We start from the raw sequence: 21009 nt of genomic DNA, 5'->3' as shown, positions 1-21009 counted from the left end.
CTTAGACTGGGTGTTGTGTAATGAGAGAGGATTAATTAGCAATCTCGTTGTGCGAGGCCCTTTGGGGAAGAGTGACCATAATATGGTGGAATTCTACATTAGGATGGAGAATGAAACAGTTAATTCAGAGACCATGGTCCAAAACTTAAAGAAGGGTAACTTTGAAGGTATGAGGCATGAATTGGCTAGGATAGATTGGCAAATGATACTTAAGGGGTTGACTGTGGATGGGCAATGGCAGACATTTAGAGACCGCATGGATGAACTACAACAATTGTACATTCCTGTCTGGCGTAAAAATAAAAAAGGGAAGGTGGCTCAACCATAGCTATCAAGGGAAATCAGGGATAGTATTAAAGCCAAGGAAGTGGCATACAAATTGGCCAGAAATAGCAGCGGACCTGGGGACTGGGAGAAATTTAGAACTCAGCAGAGGAGGACAAAGGGTTTGATTAGGGCAGGGAAAATAGAGTACGAGAGGAAGCTTGCAGAGAACATTAAGACGAACTGCAAAAGCTTCTATAGATATATAAAGAGAAAAAGGTTAGTAAAGACAAACATAGGTCCCCTGCAGTCAGAATCAGGGGAAGTCATAGCGGGGAACAAAGAAATGGCGGACCAATTGAACAAGTACTTTGGTTCGGTATTCACTAAGGAGGACACAAACAACCATCCGGATATAAAAGGGGTCAGAGGGTCTAATAAGAAGGAGGAACTGAATAGGGAGAAATTACAACATGCTGCAGTGCAGAGAGACCTGGGGGTCCTTGTGCATGAATCCCAAAAAGTTAGTTTGCAGGTGCAGCAGGTAATCAGGAAGGCGAATGGAATGTTGGCCTTCATTGCGAGAGTGATGGAGTACAAAAGCTGGGAGGTCCTGCTGCAACTGTACAGGGTATTGGTGAGGCCGCACCTGGAGTACTGCATGCAGTTTTGGTCACCTTACTTAAGGAAGGATATACTGGCTTTGGAGGGGGTACAGAGATGACTCACTAGGCTGATTCCGGAGATGAGGGGGTTACCTTATGATGATAGATTGAGTAGACTGGGTCTTTACTCGTTGGAGTTCAGAAGGATGAGGGGTGATCTTATAGAAACATTTAAAATAATGAAAGGGATAGACAAGATAGAGGCAGAGAGGTTGTTTCCACTGGTCGGGGAGACTAGAACTAGGGGGCACAGCCTCAAAATACGGGGGAGTCAATTTAAAACCGAGTTGAGAAGGAATTTCTTCTCCCAGAGGGTTGTGAATCTGTGGAATTCTCTGCCCAAGGAAGCAGTTGAGGCTAGCTCATTGAATGTATTCAAGTCACAGATAGATAGATTTTTAACCAATATTGGAATTAAGGGTTATGGGGAGCGGGCGGGTAAGTGGAGCTGAGTCCACGGCCAGATCAGCCATGATCTTTTTGAATGGCAGAGCAGGCTCGAGGGGCTAGATGGCCTACTCCTGTTCCTAATTCTCATGTTCTTATGTTCTTATGTAACTGAGGGAATTCCTTATTAGTTGGGAAATTGTGTTGGGGAAATTGATGGGATTGAAGGCCGATACATCCCCAGGGCCTGATGGACTGCATCCCAGAGTACTTAAGGAGGTGGCCTTGGAAATCGCGGATGCATTGACAATCATTTTCCAACATTCCATAGACTCTGGATCAGTTCCTATGGAGTGGAAGGTAGCCAATGTAACCCCACTTTTTAAAAAAGGAGGGAGAGAGAAAACAGGGAATTATAGACCGGTCAGCCTGACATCGGTAGTGGGTAAAATGATGGAATCAATTGTTAAAGATGTCATAGCAGCGCATTTGGAAAGCGGTGATATGATAGGTCCAAGTCAGCATGGATTTGTGAAAGGGAAATCATGTTTGACAAATCTTCTGGAATTTTTTGAGGATGTTTCCAGTAAAGTGGACAAGGGAGAACCAGTTGATGTGGTATATTTGGACTTTCAGAAGGCTTTCGACAAGATCCCACACAAGAGATTAATGTGCAAAGTTAAAGCACATGGGATTGGGGGTAGTGTGCTGATGTGGACTGAGAACTGGTTGGTTGACAGGAAGCAAAGAGTAGGAGTAAATGGGGACTTTCTAGAATGGCAGGCAGTGACCAGTGGGGTACCGCGAGGTTCTATGCTGGGGCCCCAGCTGTTTACATTATACATTAATGATTTAGACGAGGGGATTAAATGTAGTATCTCCAAATTTGCGGATGGCAGTGTGAGCTGCGAGGAGGATGCTATGACGCTGCAGAGTGACTTTGATAGGTTAGGTGAGTGGGCAAATGCATGGCAGATGAAGTATAATGTGGATAAATGTGAGGTTATCCACTTTGATGGTAAAAACAGAGAGACAGACTATTATCTGAATGGTGACAGATTAGGAAAAGGGGAGGTGCAACGAGACCTGGGTGTCATGGTACATCAGTCATTGAAAGTTGGCATGCAGGTACAGCAGGCGGTTAAGAAAGCAAATGGCATGTTGGCCTTCATAGCAAGGGGATTTGAGTACAGGGGCAGGGAGGTGTTACTGCAGTTCTACAGGGCCTTGGTGAGGCCACACCTGGAGTATTATATACAGTTTTGGACTCCTAACTTGAGGAAGGACATTCTTGCTATTGAGGGGGTGCAGCGAAGGTTCACCAGACTGATTCCCGGGATGGTGGGACTGACATATCAAGAAAGACTGGACTGGATCAACTGCGCTTGTATTCTCTGGAGTTCAGAAGAATGAGAAGGATCTCATAGAAACGTTTAAAATTCTGACGGGTTTAGACAGGTTAGATGCAGGAAGAATGTTCCCAATGTTGGGGAAGTCCAGAACCAGGGGTCACATGCTAAGGATGCGGAGTTGGAGCTGAGGGTGGATTCACTCTGGAGCATCCACGATGCTGAGAATGACGTAAGTAGCACGTGTAGTGAGTTGGTCTTACCGCAGGAGAAGGGTCCACAGCCAGATAGGGAATGGAAGACCAGCAGGAAGAGTAGTGCAAGGAAGGTAGTGCAGGGGTCCCCTGTGGTCATCCCCCTGCAAAACAGATACACTACTTTGGGTACTGTTGAGGGGGATGACTCATCAGGGGAGGGCAGCAGCAGCCAAGTTCATGGCACCGTGGCTGGCTTTGTTGCACAGGAGGGCAGGAAAAAGAGTGGGAGAGCGATAGTGATAGGGGATTCAATTGTGAGGGGAATAGATAGGCGTTTCCATGGCCGCAACCGAGACTCCAGGATGGTATGTTGCCTCCCTGGTGCAAGGGTCAAGGATGTCTCGGAGCGGGTGCAGGACATTCTAAAAAGGGAGGGTGAACAGCCAGTTGTCGTGGTGCACATTGGTACCAACGACATAGGTAAAAAAAGGGATGAGGTCCTACGAAACGAATTTAAGGAGCTAAGAGCTAAATTAAAAAGTAGGACCTCAAAAGTAGTAATCTCGGGATTGCTACCAGTGCCACGTGCTAGTCAGAGTAGGAATCGCAGGATAGCGCAGATGAATATGTGGCTTGAGCAGTGGTGCAGCAGGGAGGGATTCAAATTCCTGGGGCATTGGAACCGGTTCTGGGGGAGGTGGGACCAGTACAATCCGGACAGTCTGCACCTGGGCAGGACCGGAACCAATGTCCTAGGGGGAGTGTTTGCTAGTGCTGTTGGGGAGGAGTTAAACTAATATGGCAGGGGGATGGGAACCAATGCAGGGAGACAGAGGGAAACAAAAAGGAGGCAAAAGCAAAAGACAGAAAGGAGATGAGGAAAAGTGGAGGGCAGAGAAACCCAAGGCAAAGAACAAAAAGGGCCACTGTACAGCAAAATTCTAATCGGACAAAGGGTGTTAAAAAAACAAGCCTGAAGGCTTTGTGTCTTAATGCAAGGAGTATTCGCAATAAGGCGGATGAATTAACTGTGCAAATAGATGTTAACAAATATGATGTGATTGGGATTACGGAGACGTGGCTCCAGGATGATCAGGGCTGGGAACTCAACATCCAGGGGTATTCAACATTCAGGAAGGATAGAATAAAAGGAAAAGGATAGCATTGCTGGTTAAAGAGGAGATTAATGCAATAGTTAGGAAAGACATTAGCTTGGATGATGTGGAATTTATATGGGTAGAGCTGCAGAACACCAAAGGGCAAAAAACGTTAGTGGGAGTTGTGTACAGACCTCCAAACAGTAGTAGTGATGTTGGGGAGGGCATCAAACAGGAAATTAGGGGTGCATGCAATAAAGGTGCAGCAGTTATAATGGGTGACTTTAATATGCACATAGATTGGGCTAGCCAAACTGGAAGCAATACGGTGGAGGAGGATTTCCTGGAGTGCATAAGGGATGGTTTTCGAGACCAATATGTCGAGGAACCAACTCGGGCAGAGGTCATCTTAGACTGGGTGTTGTGTAATGAGAGAGGATTAATTAGCGATCTCATTGTGCGAGGCCCCTTGTGAAAGAGTGACCATAATATGGTGGAATTCTGCATTAGGATGGAGAATGAAACAGTTAATTCAGAGACCATGGTCCAGAACTTAAAGAAGGGTAACTTTGAAGGTATGAGGCGTGAATTGGCTAGGATAGATTGGCGAATGATACTGAAGGAGTTGACTGTGGATGGGCAATGGCAGACATTTAGAGACCGCATGGATGAACTACAACAATTGTACATTCCTGTCTGGCGTAACCGTGGCTATCAAGCGAAATCAGGGATAGTATTAAAGCCAAGGAAGTGGCATACAAATTGGCCAGAAATAGCAGTGAACCCGGAGACTGGGAGAAATTTAGAACTCAGCAGAGGAGGACAAAGGGTTTGATTAGGGCAGGGAAAATGGAGTACGAGAAGAAGCTTGCAGGGAACATTGAGGCGGATTGCAAAAGTTTCTATAGATATGTAAAGAGAAAAAGGTTAGTAAAGACAAATGTAGGTCCCCTGCAGTTAGAATCAGGGGAAGTCTTAACGGGGAACAAAGAAATGGCAGACCAATTGAACAAGTACTTTGGTTCGGTATTCACTAAGGAGGACACAAACAACCTTCCGGATATAAAAGGGGCCAGAGGGTCTAGTAAGGAGGAGGAACTGAGGGAAATCTTTATTAGTCAGGAAATTGTGTTGGGGAAATTGATGGGATTGAAGGCCGATAAATCCCCAGGGCCTGATGGACTGCATCCCAGAATACTTAAGGAGATGGCCTTGGAAATCGCGGATGCATTGACAGTCATTTTCCAACATTCCATAGACTCTGGATCAGTTCCTATGGAGTGGAGGGTAGCCAATGTAACCCCACTTTTTAAAAAAGGAGGGAGAGAGAAAACAGGGAATTATAGACCGGTCAGCCTGACCTCAGTAGTGGGTAAAATGATGGAATCAATTATTAAGGATGTCATAGCAGCGCATTTGGAAAAAGGTGACATGAGAGGTCCAAGTCAGCATGGATTTGTGAAAGGGAAATCATGCTTGACAAATCTTCTGGAATTTTTTGAGGATGTTTCCAGTAGAGTGGACAAGGGAGAACCAGTTGATGTGGTATATTTGGACTTTCAGAAGGCTTTCAACAAGGTCCCACACAAGAGATTAATGTGCAAAGTTAAAGCACATGGGATTGGGGGTAGTGTGCTGACGTGGATTGAGAACTGGTTGGCAGACAGGAAGCAAAGAGTAGGAGTAAATGGGTACTTTTCAGAATGGCAGGCAGTGACTAGTGGGGTACTGCAAGGTTCTGTGCTGGGGCCCCAGCTGTTTACATTGTACATTAATGATTTAGACGAGGGGATTAAATGTCGTATCTCCAAATTTGCGGATGACACGAAGTTGTGTGACAGTGTGAGCTGCGAGGAAGATGCTATGAGGCTGCAGAGTGACTTGGATAGGTTAGGTGAGTGGGCAAATGCATGGCAGATGAAGTATAATGTGGATAAATGTGAGGTTATCCACTTTGGTGGTAAAAACAGAGAGACAGACTATTATCTGAATGGTGACAGATTAGGAAAAGGGGAGGTGCAATGAGACCTGGGTGTCATGGTACATCAGTCATTGAAGGTTGGCATGCAGGTACAGCAGGCGGTTAAGAAAGAAAATGGCATGTTGGCCTTCATAGCGAGAGGATTTGAGTACAGGAGCAGGGAGGTGTTGCTACAGTTGTACAGGGCCTTGGTGAGGCCACACCTGGAGTATTGTGTTCAGTTTTGGTCTCCTAACTTGAGGAAGGACATTCTTGCTATTGAGGGAGTGCAGCGAAGATTCACCAGACTGATTCCCGGGATGGTGGGACTGACCTATCAAGAAAGACTGGATCAACTGGGCTAGTAATCACTGGAGTTCAGAAGAATGAGAGGGGACCTCATAGAAACGTTTAAAATTCTGACGGGTTTAGACAGGTTAGATGCAGGAAGAATGTTCCCAATGTTGGGGAAGTCCAGAACCAGGGGTCACAGTCTGAGGATAAGGGGTAAGCCATTTAGGACCGAGATGAGGAGAAACTTCTTCACCCAGAGAGTGGTGAACCTGTGGAATTCTCTACCACAGAAAGTAGTTGAGGCCAATTCACTAAATATATTCAAAAGGGAGTTAGATGAAGTCCTTACTACTCGGGGGATCAAGGGGTATGGTGAGAAAGCAGGAAGGGGGTAATGAAGTTGCATGTTCAGCCATGAACTCATTGAATGGCGGTGCAGCCTAGAAGGGCTGAATGGCCTACTCCTGCACCTATTTTCTATGTTTCTATGTTTTCTATTTCGGACAGAGATGAGGAGTGATACGTCCTTACTACACAGTATAAATGCACACGAGGCCCATGCTTGAGAGAAGGTCAGTCTGTGACCTGTCCTTTAGTCCTTAGCACTCAAGTGATGAAGGTGGGTGGAGCTTCCCCTTTTATACCTGAAGGTCCAGGTTAGGAGTGTCTCCCACCTAGTGGTCAGTGTTCTCACGGTGTACAACTTAGGTCAGTTTATACATGGGTTACAATGCTGGTTGAATACATGACATCACCTCCCCCCCACAAAGTCTTATTGGGATCACAGGTTGAGTCTCTCTGGTGGTTTACGCTCCCTTGTAGAGCGCCTGAGTTGGGGCTCCGGTTGTTGGGCGCTGGCCTGCGTGTCTGCTGTTTGCGGTGCCTCAGGCCTGTCCGGACTGCCCACAGTGACTGGGCTCTCCTCCCTTTGGTTCCGGTGTTCAGTCACCTGTGGTGGAGTGAACTCTATATCGTGTTCTTCCTCTGCTTCTTCTATGGGGTTGCTGAACCTCCTTTTTGTTTGATCCACATGTTTGCAGCAGATTTGTCCATTGGTAAGTTTAACTACCAGAATCCTATTTCCCTCTTTGGCAACCACACTGCCTGCGAGCCATTTGGGCCCTGCAACGTAGTTGAGGACAAAAACAGGATCATTTACATCAATACATCGCGCCCTCGCATTCCTGTCATGGTAGTGATATTGTGACTGATGCCTGCTCTCGACAATTTCTTTCATGGTGGGGTGTATAAGGGATAACCGGGTTTTGAGCGTCCTTTTCATTAGTAGCTCTGCAGGTGGAACCCCTGTGAGCGAGTGTGGTCGGGATCTATAGGCCAACAGGAGGCGTGATAAGCGGCTTTGTAGGGAACCCCCTTGGAATCTGAGCATCCCCTGTTTGATTATCTGCACTGCTCGTTCTGCCTGGCCGTTTGAGGCCGGCTTGAACGGTGCCGTTCTAACATGGTTAATTCCATTGCCTGCCATGAAGTCCTGGAATTCAGTGCTTGTGAAGCACGGGCCATTGTCGCTGACCAAGATGTCCGGTAGACCGTGGGCGGCGAACATTGCCCGTAGACTTTCTACCGTGGCAGAGGATGTGCTTGAATTTAAAATGTCACACTCGATCCATTTGGAGTAGGCGTCTACTAAACCAAAAACATTTTCCCCATGAAAGGACCTGCGTAGTCCACATGGATGCGTGACCAAGGCTTGGCGGGCCATGGCCAGGGGCTAAGGGGGGCTTCCCTGGGCGCATGGCCCAGCTGGGCACACGTGTTGCACCTGTGAACACAAAGTTCCAGATCTGCTTCTATCCCTGGCCACCAAACGTGTGACCTGGCAATTGCCTTCATCGTGACAATGCCCGGGTGCCCATTGTGGAGTTCTCTGATGAACACCTCTCTGCCCATCTGGGGCATGACTACGCGGTTTCCCCACAGTAGGCAATCGGCCTGAATCGAGAGTTCATCCCTGCGCCTGTGAAATGGCTTAAATTTCTCAGGGCATGCCCTGTACGTAGCTGCCCAGTCCCCATTCAAGACACATTTCTTGACTAGAGACAATAGCGGGTCTCTATTTGTCCAGACTTTAATCTGACGGGCTGTCACGGGTGAGCCTTCGCTTCCGAAAGCTTCAACAGCCATGACCATCTCAGCAGCATGCTCGGTAGCCCCCTCAGTGGTGGCTAGTGGGAGCCTGCTGAGTGCATCGGTGCAGTTTTCGGTGTCCGGTCTGTGCCGAATTGTGTAGTCATAGGCAGCTAACGTGAGTGCCCACCTCTGTATGTGGGCCGATGCGTTTGCATTTATGGCCTTGTTGTCGGCCAAAAGGGACGTTAGGGGTTTGTGATCTGTCTCCAGCTCAAATTTCCTGCCAAACAGGTACTGGTGCATTTTCTTTACCGCATATACACATGCGAGCGCCTCCTTTTCTACCATCCCGTAGCCCCTTTCTGCCTGGGACAGACTCCTGGAGGCATAAGCTACCGGCTGTAACTGACCCTTGGCATTGACATGCTGCAACACACACCCGACACCATAGGACGACGCATCGCACGTTAACACAAGTTTCTTACATGGGTCATATAGCGTTAACAGATTGTTGGAACATAACAAATTGCGTGCTCTATTAAAAGCCCTTTCCTGGCTGTCCCCCCAGACCCATTTGCAACCTTTGCGTAGGAGCACGTGTAGCGGCTCTAGCAGCGTGCTCAATTTGGGAAGAAAGTTACCAAAATAGTTCAGGAGTCCCAGGAACGAATGCAGCTCCGTCGTATTACGGGGTCTGGGTGCTCTCTAGATCGCTTCCGTCTTGGATGCAGTCGGGCTGATCCCGTCTGTTGCTACCCTCATCCCCAGGAATTCTACCTCAGGAGCTAGGAAGACGCACTTCGCCTTTTTTAGTCGCAGACCTACCCGGTCCAGTCTGCGTAGCACCTCCTCCAGGTTGTGGAGGTGTTCTTCAGTATCGTAACCCGTGATGAGGATGTCGTCCTGAAAAACCACCGTCCCTGGAATCGACTTGAGGAGGCTTTCCATATTTCGTTGGAAGATCGCGGCGGCCGAGCGAATCCCGAACGGACATCTGCTGTACTCAAACAACCCCTTGTGTGTCGTGATGGTGGTCAGCTTCTTCGACTCACTCGCCAGCTCCTGGGTCATGTAAGCTGAGATCAGGTCCAATTTTGAAAAAAGTTTGCCACCGGATAGTGTCGCAAAGAGGTCCTCTGCTCTCGGTAGCAGGTACTGGTCTTGGAGTGACACCCGATTGATGGTGGCCTTGTAATCACCACATATCCTGACCGACCCATCCGCCTTGAGCACCGGCACAATCGGGCTCGCCCAGTCACTGAATTCGACTGGCGAGATGATGCCTTCCCTCAACAGGCGGTCCAATTCACCTTCTATCTTTTCCCGCATCACGTACGGCACCGCTCTGGCCTTGTGGTGTACTGGTCTGGCGTCCGGGTTTATGTGAATCAGTACCTTGGCCCCCATGAAAGTGCCAATGCCGTGTTGAAATAATGAGTCAAATTTGTCCAGGACCTGTGAGCATGATATTCGCTCCACAGAGGAAATTGCATTGACATCGCCCCATTTCCAGTTCATGACAGCAAGCCAACTCCTCCCCAGTAGTGCGGGACCGTCCCCTGGGACAACCCAGAGTGGCAACCTGTTCTCCGAATCTTTGCGGGTCACGACTACCGTGGCGCTGCCTAGCACCGGAATGATCTGCTTTGTGTAAGTCCGTAGCTGTGCGTCAATCGGCGATAATTCTGGCCTCCTGGCCTTGGATGCCCACAACTTTTCGAACTGTTTGATACCCATCAGGGACTGGCTGGCACCCGTGTCTAACTCCATTGATACTGGGATGCCATTGAGGAGCACTTTCATCATTATCGGTGGCATCCTGGTGTATGAACTGTATACGTGCTCCACATGAACTCGCTGAACTTCAGCTTCCAGCGATTTCCCCCAGTGTCCATTTCTGCAATTTCTGCAGGTATTTTGCTCATCTCTGCAAACTCCGGCTGAGTGTGTGCCTCCACGCCTCCAGCATGAGTTGCGGTTTGAAACAAAAGGTCCCTTGCCAGTCGATCGTCCCTGACTGCCCCTGTTATTGTCCTTGAGTGCACCATTAACAGGTGTTGATGGCCCCATTACTGGCCGCATTGTCCCTTGCAATGGCGTGAATCGCTGTTCAGCTTGCCATTGTCTCTGTCGAACTCCCCCTCTGGGTTCGACTACATGTTGGGGCATGCCTGACTGCCCTTGTCTGCCTGGAGAACTGTGTGCTGCTTTAACAATGTTGAATCTCTGTCCCAACCATTCCTTAACACAGTACCTCTCGTCTGTTCTGCTAGTGGCCATGCTCGCGTGGTTTAAATCCCAGTTTCTTGTCGCCATTGATACGTACTTACTACACAGTATAAATGCACACGAGGCCCATGCTTGAGAGGTCAGTCTGTGACCTGTCCTTTATTCCTTAGCACTCAAGTGATGAAGGTGGGTGGAGCTTCCCCTTTTATACCTGAAGGTCCAGGTTAGAAGTGTCTCCCACCTAGTGGTCAGTGTTCTCACGGTGTACAACTTCGGTCAGTTTGTACATGGGATACAATGCTGGTTGAATACATGACAAGGAGAAACTTCTTCACCCAGAGAGTGGTGAACATGTGGAATTCTCTACCACAGAAAGTTGTTGAGGCCAATTCACTAAATATATTCAAAAAGGAGTTAGATGTAGTCCTACTAGGAGGATCAAGGGGTATGGCGAGAAAGCAGGACTAGGGTACTGAAGTTGCATGTTCAGCCATGAACTCATTGAATGGCGGTGCGGGCTCGAGGGGCCGAATGGCCTACTCCTGCACCTATTTTCTAAGTTTCTATATTTCTATGTCCGTGCCGACTGACCAAGAGCTATCCAGCCTCATCCCACTTTCCAGCTCTTGATCCTTAGCCCTGTCGGTTACGGCACTTTAAATGCTCATCCAAATAGTTTTTAAATGTGCTGAAGCTTTCTGCCTCTACCACCCTTTCAGGCAGTGAGTTCCAGACCCCCACCACACTCTGGGTAAAGAAACTTCCCCTCAAATATCCTCTATACCACCCCCCAATTACTTTAAATCTGTGCCCCCTGGTTCTTGACCCCTCTGCCAAGGGAAACAGATCCTTCCTATCTACTCTATCCAGGCCCCTCATAATGTTATACACCTCAATCAGGTCCTTGAAATTTATCGACATACCTCCCACTTACTGCCCGCTTACCGCTCAAAAAACACGTACATACCGCTGACATACCGCTCGGAGGAGTATTCATCATTGACAGACCGCTGAGCGGAATGCACACCGTCCACCATGCAGGACCGCCCATATACCGCCCAAAAAGTGCAATTTTCATTACATACCGCCAACATATCATTGGAGCTGCACACGGTCCTGGAAAAGGTGGCTTTACTCAATCTTAAGTGGGCGGGAATGGGCAGTAGTGCTCGGAGCTGCCATTTTGAAATCAGCAACAGTCAGCTAAAGCAGCACCTCAGTATTTCTGAGGTGAACAGTGACTTTACAGTGCGATTTACAGTGGGAAAGGTATTTTTATTGGTACTGAGTAAATTATTAAGATCAAAGGCATTTTAGTTCTATTTTTTTCATTGAAAAATCTTCTGGAGATTTAAAAAGAACGAGGCCTGCGCTATCTCAGCCTGTATTGCTGACTACCTGTCTAATGGAGGATCTAGATGTGAGAAGGTTTATTGAGCAGAGTTATCAGGGTAATGGAGGAGGTCACAGACTGATGATGAGGAGGAAGAGTCCTTACCCCCAAAGGATTTTCAGGGAGAAACACTCATACTTGGACCTGATCGATCGACACTGCGTTCGAAGGCTGCGCTTCTGAAAAGAGGTGATCGATGAGATTTGCCAGATCATTAAGGCAGACCTACAGCCCAGTACCACCAACATTACTGCACTCTCTGTCGAGATGATGGTGACTGCGGCACTTTCCTTTTAAGCATGTGACTCTGTTCAGGCATCAGCTGGGGACAAATGCTGTATTTGTCAGTATGCTACTCATTGGTGCATTCGACAGGTAACCGAAGCACTGTATGCACGCCGGATGGAAATTATAACCTTCCCAATGACCAGGGAGGCACAGAGTGACAGGGCTTTGGGAGTTGTACCATTGCCAGCTTCCCCAAGGTGCAGGGTGCTGTTGACTGTACCCATATTGCCCTGTGAGCACTATTACAGGAGGCGGAGGTGTACCGAAACCGTAAGGGATTTCACTCCCTCAACGTGCAGCTCGTCTGCGACTATACACCGTGCACAATGGCAGTGATTGCCAGCTTTCCAAGGAGCAGGTATGATGCGCTCATCTTGCGTGAGAGCACTGTGTCTGACCTGTTGAAGTCTGAGCCACAAGGTAAATGCTGGGTGCTGGGGGACAAAGTGTACGCCTCGTCACCTGGTCTCTTGACCCCCTCACCCCCCCCCCCGCAGAACCCTCAGACAGAACCCGAGCAACGGTATAATAAGAGCCATGTAGCCACACGTAATATTATTGAAAGGACAATTGCAGTGCTGAAGCAGGGCTTTCGATGCTTGGACCACTCGGGAGGCAGGCTGTAATACTACCCTGAGCAGGTTCAGTCCACAGTGGGGTGCTGCATGTTGCATCATTCAGCAATCCGGAATTGCCACAGGGGACTGCAGGACCACCTGAGGAGAGAGTGCAGGAGGCGGAGGAGGAGGAAGAAGAAGAAAATGAGGCGGGGGGGGGGGGGGGAGGAGGAGCTTCCAGATGAACCCATGGCCCCCCCCCCACCCGCCCCAATACCAGGGTGGAGGACACGTGGAGCATATGCCACTGCAAAATTGTTACATTATGAGCAGCTCATAAATGAACGCTTTGCTTGAATGTGGAGAACTGCGTTTTGGGACCCTGATGACTGTTACCCCAAATGTTTGACACTGTACAAGAGTGCTTAAATTCAATTCAAATGTTTATGTAAAAATATAAAAAATATACAACAATTTTAAAACTTTGTAAAACTTATAACTATATTTGAACAACTGTAACAACTTTAACAACTTTAACAAAACTTTTACAACTTGAAATAAACTTTTAAATATCAAACTTCAATTATTTTAAATGAATAACGACAACAAAAGACCCCTTACTGTCCTCGTTCTCGACCTCGACCGTGTGCTCCACCACCCTTGGGACTATTCCCCCCTTTCTTGCTCCCGCCCTTCCCTTTCCCACTGCCCCTGGGCCCGGACCTCCCCATGCTGATACCAAGCCGGCATGCAGCACTGCACCCCGAGTGCTGTTGCTGTTGTTGGAGGTGAGACATTGCAGGTGCAATAAATGGAGCCTCAGGAGAAGCTCGCGATGTGCAAGTCACGGCTTCAGGGCTGGAAGCTGCTGGCAGCTCCCCACCCTCAGGTGCTGTCGACCCGACTACCATGGCACGGGGGGGGATTCCGCGCCACGTCCCGATCCCGTCGATTGCCGCATGGCATCGACGGAGTCAGCGGTTCGCTCCATCGCGGTGATCTGACGCGACGTACCCTCCGACTGTCGTTCTGATAGAGCCACAATGTTTCCAGTTGTCATAGCCGTGGCCTTGAGCAGCTCTCGACCGATGTCGACCGCTGGTCTGTGACAGACGCACCATGTCCTGGTACACGCGCCTATCTGTCGTGCAGCAACCGACCTTTCCTGCACCAACCGCAGTCGCTGCGGCAAAGGCGCTGCAATGCTGGGGGGTGCCTTGCTGCGCACCGCTTGGTCCCACAGAATCAGAGGAGCCATGGGGGGAATCCCCTGAATACAGACTCGGTGGTGGAGGATATTCCAGTTGGCCCTGCTGGTGTATCCTGCTCCGTCTCCAACCCCCATCTCCACCTCCACTGGCTCCAGGATCAGTGGCACGTCCTCTTCCTCTTCCTTTTCATCTTCATCATCTCTGGCAGTGGTGAAGTCGGGAGAGGGCTGGGTAACGCCAGAGGTGGAGGCAGTGGGTCTGTCGTCTGGTCTCTGTGCGGAGATCTGGTCTGAACCGTTCGAGTCTGGAAGTACAAAACAACATTTAAAAATGCTTGGCACCAGGGGAGGGGTGGAGCATTGGAGCACTGGAGAACTGGGGAACTGGGGAACTTGAGCACTGGGGAACTGGAGAACTGGGGAACTGGGGAACTGGAGCACTGGGGAACTGGAGAACTGGAGAAATGGAGCACTGGAGCACTGGGGAACTGGAGAACTGGAGATCAGGAGAACTGGAGCACTGGGGAACTGGAAAACTGGAGAAATGGAGCACTGGAGCACTGGGGAACTGCAGCACTGGGGAACTGGAGAACTGGAGATCAGGAGAACTAGAGCACTGGGGAACTGGAGAACTGGAGAAATGGAGCACTGGGGAACTGGAGCACTGGGGAACTGGAGAACTGGAGATCAGGAGAACTGGAGCACTGGGGAACTGGAGAAATGGAGCACTGGAGCACTGGGGAACTGGAGCACTGGAGAACTGGAGAAATGGAGCACTGGAGCACTGGGGAACTGGAGAAATGGAGAACTGGAGATCAGGAGAACTGGAGACCTGGAGAAATGGTGAAGTGGAGAAATGGAGCACTGGAGCACTGGAGAACTGAAAAACAAGAAAACTGGACAGCTGGAGAACTTAAGAACTGGAGATCAGGAGAACTGGAGCACTGGAGCAGTGGAGCACAGGAGAACAGGAGCACTGGAGCACTGGGGAACTGAGGAACTGGAGCAATGGAGCACTGGGGAACTGGAGAACTGGAGAACTGGAGAACTGGAGAACAGGAGAACTGGAGCACTGGAGCACTGGGGAATGGAGAACAGGAGAACAGGAGTACTGGAGCACCGGAGAACAGGAGAACTGGAGCGCTGGAGCACTGGAGCACCGGAGAACAGGAGAACTGGAGCGCTGGAGCACTGGAGAACAGGAGAATAGGAGAACTGGAGCGCTGGAGCACTGGGGAACTGGAGATCAGGAGAATTGAAGCACTGGGGAACTGGAGAACTAAAGAACAGGAGATCAGGAGCACTGGAGAACGGGAGCACTGGAGAACTGGAGAACTGGCGATCAGGAGCACTGGAGATCAGGAGCACTGGAGAACTGGAGAACTGGAGCACTGGAGAACTGGTGCACTGGAGAACAGGAGCACAGGAGAACAAGATTGCAGAACAGAAAATGGTAAGTAGTGGGGTGCCACAGGGATCAGTGCTGGGGCCTCAACTATTGTAGGACAATGGTTTCGTCCCGGATTAATTTGTAGCGGGCAAGAACAATTAACACTACTGGCTACTTCTCAGAGTTTGACTCCAGAAAATAATGACAAGATACCAATAAGTATAGTTCCCACTTTGCGTGGCATTCTTTACTGAGTTTGATCACCCTGTTATCAACATTACACCTATCAGTCTGACTCTTGAGCTGCTAAGTTATGTTATAGTTACCAGTTCCCTGCGTGCTCACGATCCTCTCAGTGATCCGCTGACGTGTCGCAATGTGCGTCTTCTGATGACTGACCGGGTCACCCCTCCTCGACTGCAGCTGAGTTCCCACTCGTCTTTACTGAGTCTCTGCCGCAGTTTCCCTGCGCACTCACGATCGACCCGGTGGTTTGACGGGTTGGTGGAGCACAACTTCTGATGACTAATCAGTCACTTTCTTTGACTACTACGGGCTGCTGTTCCGTCTTCTGTGAGGTCATGTCCCGGTCTTTTCTCAGGTATTGTTTCCATGGCTACCTGCCACCCATCAAATCCTTCCTTTGATCCAGCGATGATCTATCTTCTTTGGGCACGCATTTAGCATTTCAGAAACTGGTCGATTGTCTAGACTAGCGCTATCATGGACCTCATTATAGTCCTTACATATTGGTGTTTACATTTCTACAAGAGGTTTCTTACAGAAGTATCATTTCTATTGTGTTGGGGTTTCTCTTCTGATTACAGTTTGTGTGGTTTCACATTTCCACAAAAATTTCTTACAGGGGTTTCTCCTTGTTAGCACAGAGGCAGTTCAGAGAAGGTTCACTAGGTTGATTCCGGAGAAGAGGGGTTTGACTTATGAAGGTAGGTTGTGTAGTTTGGGCCTATAGTCATTGGAGTTCAGAAGAATGAGAGGTGATCTTATTGAAACATATAAGATAATGAGGGGGCTCAACAAGGTGGATGCAGAGAGGATATTTCCACTCATAGGGGAAACTAAAACTAGGGAACATAATCTCAGAATAAGGGGCCGCCCATTTAAAACTGAGATGAGGAAGAATTTCTTCTCTCAGAGGGTCGAAAATCTGTAGAATGTTCTGCCCCAGAGAGCTGTGGAGGCTGGGTCATTGAATATATTTTAACGATAAGGAAGTGAAGGTTTATGGGGTGTGGGCAGGGGAGTGGAGCTGAGCCCAAGATCAGATCAGCCATGATCTTATTAAATGGTGGAGCAGGCTCGAGGGGCCAAATGACTTACCCCTACGCCTATTTCTTATGTTCTTTTGTTCTTATCACACTTCAAAGGGGTCATACCTTCTAAGCATTACACATAGAGTAAAAAAAACTGTGACTGACTCAGATAACCAATTAATTGTTGTTACCAGTCGAATATCTGATTGACTAAATGTGAATAAATTAAAAGTAGCAAAAAGTACTAATGAGGAATGGGTAACCAGTAGAAAACCAACCAATGAAGTCATTCAAATAATTTCTTCACACTGTTTTTGGCCACCATTCTTCAATAAGGTCAATAAGCAGTTAAAAGTCTCATTTAAAACACAGGGAATAAAATCAAAGGTAAAAGTGGCCATTTGACACTTCAGAATAGTCCCTCTAGTCATTTAATTCATCCAGTCTAGCATCATAAGCTCCCCTAACATCTTTGATTCCACTAGCTCACCTGATAAACATTTTGCATGATCTCTCAGCCCTTAAGTAAAGAAGTTTTATAAGATCTATTTGGAATTTACTTTTCTAGTTTAAATGCATGTCCTGTTGTTCTATTGGCCTGACTGATCTTAAAAGTAATACTCTCAGTTAATCTTACCTACGGCATTTAATATTCTATATACCTCAGTGAGGTCACTCATTGACCTTTTTCTCACTCGACTTTAGAGCTTGAACTTGTCTCATCTTTTCTCATAATTCAACCCCTTTACACAAGATCATTCTTGTTGTTCTTCTCTGCACCTTTTCCAATACCTGTTTGTCCTTTGAAAGTGCACACAGTAGGGTCGATACCACACTTGAGTGCTTCTGACACATGGTAGTGCTCGCAGGGAGCACTGGTTGGGAAATCGTGGGCACATTGGGGTGGAAATTGCATAACGGCCGAGTATCTCAAGCAATTGGTCCTCGAGCCCCATCAAAATATTCAGGGTGAGCTGCGGGCACCAGTCGGGCCTTCATAGGCAGTTCGCCAAACTCCGGGATGCCTGCCTCACCGGCAGTGGCTCTTAGTTAAGAATGGGGAGGGAGCTTGGAGAATGGCAGCAGAATGGGGGCTGATGATGGCAGGCAGAAGTACTGTGGGGCCACAAGGAGCACTTCTGCTTCTCCTGGCCCCACAGAAATACCTTTTAAAATATATTTGCTTATGTTTACAATGGCAGCCACTGGCTTGGCCACAGCCATGTCCCAAAAATCTAAGTGGTGCAGACCAATTTCTTGTACAATTCCTTAAAAGGCATTATGCATCTCATTAGCATATGCAAGGGGGTAACGCTTATTTGAGGCAGCCGCCCTGGATGCCTGATTTTGGGTAGGAATGTCTCTCAGGAATCCTTGGGGTGCAGAACATTGCTCATTGAAATTGATCCTTTTTGTGCCTGTTTTACACCGACAACGAGGACAAATCTCTACCTCGTAGTGTCTGATTTTCCATCCATTAAGTTAAAATTTAAGACAAAAATCAGGGACCTAAGAGCCTACGATTTGTGATCAGCTCTCCCTGCAAGTGCTGTTCTACACCATCAATGCCCAACCGTGTGATGCCAGCTGTTCTGCAATGGTACATTATCAAATTTAACATGTAGATTTAATTCATCCTCTTACTGATTTAGGAGAGTAGTAAAAGCTGGCATTAGACTCGTGATCTAATGATTGGAACAATGTAGAAATATTTCCCCAGTGCTCTAACTGTTGTCCTGTCCTCCCTGTGAGCACCACTCCCTGCGAGCACCACTCCCTGCGAGCACCACTCCCTGCGAGCACTCCCTGCGAGCACCACTCCCTGCGAGCACTCCCTGCGAGCACCACTCCCTGCGAGCACCACTCCCTGCGAGCAACACTCCCTGCGAGCACCACTCCCTGCGAGCACCACTCCCTGCGAGCAACACTCCCTGCGAGCACCACTCCCTGCGAGCACCACTCCCTGCGAGCACTCCCTGCGAGCACCACTCCCTGAGACCACTCCCTGCGAGCACCACTCCCTGCGAGCACTCCCTGCGAGCACCACTCCCTGCGAGCACCACTCCTTGCGAGCACCACTCCCTGCGAGCACCACTCCCTGCGAGCATCACTCCCTGCGAGCACTCCCTGCGAGCACCACTCCCTGCGAGCACTCCCTGCGAGCACCACTCCTTGCGAGCACCACTCCCTGCGAGCACCACTCCCTGCGAGCACCACTCCCTGCGACCACTCCCTGCGAGCACCACTCCCTGCGACCACTCCCTGCGAGCACCACTCCCTGCGAGCACCACTCCCTGCGACCACTCCCTGCGAGCACCACTCCCTGTGAGCACCACTCCCTGCGAGCACTCCCTGCGAGCACTCCCTGTGAGCACCACTCACTGCGAGCACTCCCTGCGAGCATCACTCCCTGCGAGCAGTCCCTGCGAGCACCACTCCCTGTGAGCACCACTCCCTGTGAGCACTCCCTGCGAGCACTCCCTGTGAGCACCACTCCCTGCGAGCACTCCCTGCGAGCACTCCCTGTGAGCACCACTCCCTGTGAGCACCACTCCCTGCGAGCACTCCCTGCGAGCACCACTCCCTGTGAGCACCACTCCCTGTGAGCACTCCCTGCGAGCACTCCCTGTGAGCACCACTCCCTGTGAGCACCACTCCCTGCGAGCACTCCCTGCGAGCACCACTCCCTGCGAGCACCACTCCCTGCGACCACTCCCTGTGAGCACCACTCCCTGTGAGCACTCCCTGCGAGCACTCCCTGCGAGCACTCCCTGTGAGCACCACTCCCTGCGAGCACTCCCTGCGAGCACTCCCTGTGAGCACCACTCCCTGCGAGCACCACTCCCTGCGAGCACCACTCCCTGCGAGCATCACTCCCTGCGAGCACCACTCCCTGCGAGCACCACTCCCTGCGAGCATCACTCCCTGCGAGCACCACTCCCTGCGAGCATCACTCCCTGCGAGCACTCCCTGCGAGCACCACTCCCTGCGAGCACCACTCCCTGCGAGCACCACTTCCTGCGAGCACTCCCTGCGAGCACCACTCCCTGCGAGCACTCCCTGTGAGCACCACTCCCTGCGAGCACCACTCCCTGTGGGCACCACTCCCTGCGATCACTCCCTGCGAGCACCACTCCCTGCGACCACTCCCTGTGAGCACCACTCCCTGCGATCACTCCCTGCGAGCACCACTCCCTGCGACCACTCCCTGTGAGCACCACTCCCTGCGAGCACCACTCCCTGCGAGCACTCCCTGCGACCACTCCCTGCGAGCACCACTCCCTGCGAGCACCACTCCCTCCGAGCACCACTCCCTGCGAGCACCAATCCCTGCGAGCACTCCCTGCGAGCACCACTCCCTGCGAGCACCACTCCCTGCGAGCACCACTCCCTGCGAACACTCCCTGCGAGCACCACTCCCTGCGAGCACCACTCCCTGCGAGCACCAATCCCTGCGAGCACCACTCCCTGCGAGCACCAATCCCTGCGAGCACCACTCCCTGCGAGCACCACTCCCTGCGAGCACTCCCTGCGAGCACCACTCCATGCGAGCACTCCCTGCGAGCACCACACCCTCCGACCACTCCCTGCGAGCACCACTCCCTGCGAGCACCACTCCTTGCGAGCACCACTCCCTGCGAGCACCAATCCCTGCGACCACTCCCTGCGAGCACCACTCCCTGCGAGCACCACTCCCTGCGAGCACCACTCCCTGCGAGCACCCTCCCTGCGAGCACCACTCCCTGCGAGCACCACTCCCTGCGAGCACCACTCCCTGCGAGCACCACTCCCTGCGAGCACTCCCTGCGAGCACCCTCCCTGCGAGCACCACTCCCTGCGAGCACCACTCCCTGCGAGCACCACTCCCTGCGAGCACTCACTGCGAGCACCACTCCCTGCGAGCACCACTCCCTGCGAGCACCACTCCCTGCGAGCACTCCCTGCGAGCACTCCCTGTGAGCACCACTCCCTGCGAGCACCACTCCCTGCGAGCACCACTCCCTGCGAGCACTCCCTGTGAGCACCACTCCCTGTTCCTGCGAGCACCACTCCCTGCGAGCACCACTTCCTGCGAGCACTCCCTGTGAGCACCACTCCCTGCGAGCACCACTCCCTGCGAGCACTCCCTGCGAGCACTCCCTGCGAGCATCACTCCCTGCGAGCAGTCCCTGCGAGCACCACTCCCTGTGAGCACCACTCCCTGCGAGCACTCCCTGCGAGCACTCCCTGTGAGCACCACTCCCTGCGAGCACTCCCTGCGAGCACCACTCCCTGCGAGCACCACTCCCTGCGACCACTCCCTGTGAGCACCACTCCCTGTGAGCACTCCCTGCGAGCACTCCCTGCGAGCACTCCCTGTGAGC

This window comes from Pristiophorus japonicus, chromosome 6 (genome assembly GCF_044704955.1).
Source record: "Pristiophorus japonicus isolate sPriJap1 chromosome 6, sPriJap1.hap1, whole genome shotgun sequence".
Lineage (NCBI taxonomy): Eukaryota > Metazoa > Chordata > Chondrichthyes > Pristiophoridae > Pristiophorus > Pristiophorus japonicus.
The sequence above is the reverse complement of the archived record's forward strand: the minus strand, read 5'-3'. Positions refer to the sequence as shown.